Below are 6,000 nucleotides of genomic sequence, written 5' to 3' on the forward strand. Positions count from 1 at the left end.
AACCCTAGGCGTAACACTAACCCTAACCCTAGGCAGGGCAGCCAATCAGCCTAGGGTTAGGGCAGGTGCCAAGGAGAAAGCCCTCGAGGAGGCCGGGTTGTGGCAGTTTTGCGATGCCCCTGGGATGCCCTTTGCAGCTGCAGTGTGCCCGCAGCTCTGGGCCTTTTAGTTTGCGGAACCCTAACCCTAGGCCTAACCCTAACCCTAACCCTAGGCAGGGCAGCCAATCAGCCTAGGGTTAGGGCAGGTGCCAAGGAGAAAGCCCTCGAGGAGGCCAGCTTGTGGCAGTTTTGCGATGCCCCTGGGATGCCCTTTGCAGCTGCAGTGTGCCCGCAGCGCTGGGCCTTTTAGTTTGCGGAACCCTAACCCTAGGCCTAACCCTAACCCTAACCCCATGCAGGGCAGCCAATCAGCCTAGGGTTAGGGCAGGTGCCAAGGAGAAAGCCCTCGAGGAGGCCAGGTTGTGGCAGTTTTGCGATGCCCCTGGGATGCCCTTTGCAGCTGCAGTGTGCCGGCAGCTCTGGGCCTTTTAGTTTGCGGAACCCTAACCCTAGGCCTAACCCTAACCCTAACCCTAGGCAGGGCAGCCAATCAGCCTAGGGTTAGGGCAGGTGCCAAGGAGAAAGCCCTCGAGGAGGCCAGGTTGTGGCAGTTTTGCGATGCCCCTGGGATGCCCTTTGCAGCTGCAGTGTGCCCGCAGCTCTGGGCCTTTTAGTTTTTGGAACCCTAACCCTAGGCGTAACCCTAACCCTAACCCTAGGCAGGGCAGGCAATGGGCCTAGGGTTAGGGCAGGTGCCAAGGAGAAAGCCCTCGAGGAGGCCAGGTTGTGGCAGTTTTGCGATGCCCCTGGGATGCCCTTTGCAGCTGCAGTGTGCCCGCAGCTCTGGGCCTTTTAGTTTGTGGAACCCTAACCCTAGGCCTAACCCTAACCCTAACCCTAGGCAGGGCAGCCAATCAGCCTAGGGTTAGGGCAGGTGCCAAGGAGAAAGCCCTCGAGGAGGCCAGGTTGTGGCAGTTTTGCGATGCCCCTGGGATGCCCTTTGCAGCTGCAGTGTGCCCGCAGCTCTGGGCCTTTTAGTTTGCGGAACCCTAACCCTAGGCCTAACCCTAACCCTAACCCTAGGCAGGGCAGCCAATCAGCCTAGGGTTAGGGCAGGTGCCAAGGAGAAAGCCCTCGAGGAGGCCAGCTTGTGGCAGTTTTGCGATGCCCCTGGGATGCCCTTTGCAGCTGCAGTGTGCCCGGAGCTCTGGGCCTTTTAGTTTGCGGAAGCCGAAGCCCCAGGCGTAACCCTAACCCTAACCCTAACCCTAACCCTAACCCTAACCCTAGGCAGGGCAGGCAATGGGCCTAGGGTTAGGGCAGGTGCCAAGGAGAAAGCCCTCGAGGAGGCCAGGTTGTGGCAGTTTTGCGATGCCCCTGGGATGCCCTTTGCAGCTGCAGTGTGCCCGGAGCTCTGGGCCTTTTAGTTTGCGGAAGCCGAAGCCCCAGGCGTAATCCTAACCCTAACCCTAACCCTAACCCTAACCCTAACCCTAACCCTAGGCAGGGCAGGCAATGGGCCTAGGGTTAGGGCAGATGCCAAGGAGAAAGCCCTCGAGGAGGCCAGGTTGTGGCAGTTTTGCGATGCCCCTGGGATGCCCTTTGCAGCTGCAGTGTGCCCGCAGCTCTGGGCCTTTTAGTTTGCGGAACCCTAACCCTAGGCCTAACCCTAACCCTAACCCTAGGCAGGGCAGCCAATCAGCCTAGGGTTAGGGCAGGTGCCAAGGAGAAAGCCCTCGAGGAGGCCAGCTTGTGGCAGTTTTGCGATGCCCCTGGGATGCCCTTTGCAGCTGCAGTGTGCCCGCAGCGCTGGGCCTTTTAGTTTGCGGAACCCTAACCCTAGGCCTAACCCTAACCCTAACCCCATGCAGGGCAGCCAATCAGCCTAGGGTTAGGGCAGGTGCCAAGGAGAAAGCCCTTGAGGAGGCCAGGTTGTGGCAGTTTTGCGATGCCCCTGGGATGCCCTTTGCAGCTGCAGTGTGCCCGCAGCTCTGGGCCTTTTAGTTTGCGGAACCCTAACCCTAGGCCTAACCCTAACCCTAACCCTAGGCAGGGCAGCCAATCAGCCTAGGGTTAGGGCAGGTGCCAAGGAGAAAGCCCTCGAGGAGGCCAGGTTGTGGCAGTTTTGCGATGCCCCTGGGATGCCCTTTGCAGCTGCAGTGTGCCCGCAGCTCTGGGCCTTTTAGTTTTTGGAACCCTAACCCTAGGCGTAACCCTAACCCTAACCCTAGGCAGGGCAGGCAATGGGCCTAGGGTTAGGGCAGGTGCCAAGGAGAAAGCCCTCGAGGAGACCAGCTTGTGGCAGTTTTGCGATGCCCCTGGGATGCCCTTTGCAGCTGCAGTGTGCCCGCAGCTCTGGGCCTTTTAGTTTGTGGAACCCTAACCCTAGGCCTAACCCTAGGCAGGCAGCCAATCAGCCTAGGGTTAGGGAAGGTGCCAAGGAGAAAGCCCTCGAGGAGGCCAGGTTGTGGCAGTTTTGCGATGCCCCTGGGATGCCCTTTGCAGCTGCAGTGTGCCCGCAGCTCTGGGCCTTTTAGTTTGCGGAACCCTAACCCTAGGCGTAACCCTAACCCTAACCCTAGGCAGGGCAGCCAATCAGCCTAGGGTTAGGGCAGGTGCCAAGGAGAAAGCCCTCGAGGAGGCCAGGTTGTGGCAGTTTTGCGATGCCCCTGGGATGCCCTTTGCAGCTGCAGTGTGCGCGCAGCTCTGGGCCTTTTAGTTTTTGGAACCCTAACCCTAGGCCTAACCCTAACCCTAACCCTAACCCTAGGCAGGGCAGGCAATCAGCCTAGGGTTAAGGCAGGTGCCAAGGAGAAAGCCCTCGAGGAGGCCAGGTTGTGGCAGTTTTGCGATGCCCCTGGGATGCCCTTTGCAGCTGCAGTGTGCCCGCAGCTCTGGGCCTTTTAGTTTGCGGAACCCTAACCCTAGGCCTAACCCTAACCCTAACCCTAGGCAGGGCAGGCAATCAGCCTAGGGTTAGGGCAGGTGCCAAGGAGAAAGCCCTCGAGGAGGCCAGCTTGTGGCAGTTTTGCGATGCCCATGGGATGCCCTTTGCAGCTGCAGTGTGCCCGCAGCTCTGGGCCTTTTAGTTTGCGGAAGCCGAAGCCCCAGGCGTAACCCTAACCCTAACCCTAACCCTAGGCAGGGCAGGCAATGGGCCTAGGGTTAGGGCAGGTGCCAAGGAGAAAGCCCTCGAGGAGGCCAGGTTGTGGCAGTTTTGCGATGCCCCTGGGATGCCATTTGCAGCTGCAGTGTGCCCGGAGCTCTGGGCCTTTTAGTTTACGGAAGCCGAAGCCCCAGGCGTAACCCTAACCCTAACCCTAACCCTAACCCTAGGCAGGGCAGGCAATGGGCCTAGGGTTAGGGCAGGTGCCAAGGAGAAAGCCCTCGAGGAGGCCAGGTTGTGGCAGCTTTGCAATGCCCCTGGGATGCCCTTTGCAGCTGCAGTGTGCCCGGAGCTCTGGGCCTTTTAGTTTGCGGAAGCCGAAGCCCCAGGCGTAACCCTAACCCTAACCCTAACCCTAGGCAGGGCAGGCAATCAGCCTAGGGTTAGGGCAGGTGCCAAGGAGAAAGCCCTCGAGGAGGCCAGGTTGTGGAAGTTTTGCGATGCCCCTGGGATGCCCTTTGCAGCTGCAGTGTGCCCGCAGCTCTGGGCCTTTTAGTTTGCGGAACCCTAACCCTAGGCGTAACCCTAACCCTAACCCTAGGCAGGGCAGCCAATCAGCCTAGGGTTAGGGCAGGTGCCAAGGAGAAAGCCCTCGAGGAGGCCAGGTTGTGGCAGTTTTGCGATGCCCCTGGGATGCCCTTTGCAGCTGCAGTGTGCCCACAGCTCTGGGCCTTTTAGTTTGCGGAACCCTAACCCTAGGCCTAACCCTAACCCTAACCCTAGGCAGGGCAGCCAATCAGCCTAGGGTTAGGGCAGGTGCCAAGGAGAAAGCCCTCGAGGAGGCCAGGTTGTGGCAGTTTTGCGATGCCCCTGGGATGCCCTTTGCAGCTGCAGTGTGCCCGCAGCTCTGGGCCTTTTAGTTTGCGGAACCCTAACCCTAGGCCTAACCCTAACCCTAACCCTAGGCAGGGCAGCCAATCAGCCTAGGGTTAGGGCAGGTGCCAAGGAGAAAGCCCTCGAGGAGGCCAGCTTGTGGCAGTTTTGCGATGCCCCTGGGATGCCCTTTGCAGCTGCAGTGTGCCCGCAGCTCTGGGCCTTTTAGTTTGCGGAAGCCTAACCCTAGGCCTAACCCTAACCCTAACCCTAGGCAGGGCAGCCAATCAGCCTAGGGTTAGGGCAGGTGCCAAGGAGAAAGCCCTCGAGGAGGCCAGGTTGTGGCAGTTTTGCGATGCCCCTGGGATGCCCATTGCAGCTGCAGTGTGCCCGCAGCTCTGGGCCTTTTAGTTTGCGGAAGCCGAAGCCCCAGGCGTAACCCTAGGCCTAACCCTAACCCTAACCCCATGCAGGGCAGCCAATCAGCCTAGGGTTAGGGCAGGTGCCAAGGAGAAAGCCCTCGAGGAGGCCAGGTTGTGGCAGTTTTGCGATGCCCCTGGGATGCCCTTTGCAGCTGCAGTGTGCGCGCAGCTCTGGGCCTTTTAGTTTTTGGAACCCTAACCCTAACCCTAACCCTAACCCTAACCCTAACCCTAGGCAGGGCAGGCAATGGGCCTAGGGTTAGGGCAGGTGCCAAGGAGAACGCCCTCGAGGAGGCCAGGTTGTGGCAGTTTTGCGATGCCCCTGGGATGCCCTTTGCAGCTGCAGTGTGCCCGGAGCTCTGGGCCTTTTAGTTTGCGGAAGCCGAAGCCCCAGGCGTAACCCTAACCCTAACCCTAACCCTAACCCTAACCCTAGGCAGGGCAGGCAATGGGCCTAGGGTTAGGGCAGGTGCCAAGGAGAAAGCCCTCGAGGAGGCCAGGTTGTGGCAGTTTTGCGATGCCCCTGGGATGCCCTTTGCAGCTGCAGTGTGCCCGGAGCTCTGGGCCTTTTAGTTTGCGGAAGCCGAAGCCCCAGGCGTAATCCTAACCCTAACCCTAACCCTAACCCTAACCCTAGGCAGGGCAGGCAATGGGCCTAGGGTTAGGGCAGGTGCCAAGGAGAAAGCCCTCGAGGAGGCCAGGTTGTGGCAGCTTTGCAATGCCCCTGGGATGCCCTTTGCAGCTGCAGTGTGCCCGGAGCTCTGGGCCTTTTAGTTTGCGGAAGCCGAAGCCCCAGGCGTAACCCTAACCCTAACCCTAACCCTAGGCAGGGCAGGCAATCAGCCTAGGGTTAGGGCAGGTGCCAAGGAGAAAGCCCTCGAGGAGGCCAGGTTGTGGAAGTTTTGCGATGCCCCTGGGATGCCCTTTGCAGCTGCAGTGTGCACGCAGCTCTGGGCCTTTTAGTTTGCGGAACCCTAACCCTAGGCCTAACCCGAACCCTAACCCTAGGCAGGGCAGGCAATGGGCCTAGGGTTAGGGCAGGTGCCAAGGAGAAAGCCCTCGAGGAGGCCAGGTTGTGGCAGTTTTGCGATGCCCCTGGGATGCCCTTTGCAGCTGCAGTGTGCCCACAGCTCTGGGCCTTTTAGTTTGCGGAACCCTAACCCTAGGCCTAACCCTAACCCTAACCCTAGGCAGGGCAGCCAATCAGCCTAGGGTTAGGGCAGGTGCCAAAGAGAAAGCCCTCGAGGAGGCCAGCTTGTGGCAGTTTTGCGATGCCCCTGGGATGCCCTTTGCAGCTGCAGTGTGCCCGCAGCTCTGGGCCTTTTAGTTTGCGGAACCCTAACCCTAGGCCTAACCCTAACCCTAACCCTAGGCAGGGCAGCCAATCAGCCTAGGGTTAGGGCAGGTGCCAAGGAGAAAGCCCTCGAGGAGGCCAGCTTGTGGCAGTTTTGCGATGCCCCTGGGATGCCCTTTGCAGCTGCAGTGTGCCCGCAGCTCTGGGCCTTTTAGTTTGCGGAAGCCTAACCCTAGGCCTAACCCTAACCCTAACCCTAGGCAG

The sequence above is a fragment of the Fringilla coelebs genome (genome assembly GCF_963513975.1).
Source record: "Fringilla coelebs genome assembly, chromosome: 18".
Classification (NCBI taxonomy): Eukaryota; Metazoa; Chordata; class Aves; order Passeriformes; family Fringillidae; genus Fringilla; species Fringilla coelebs.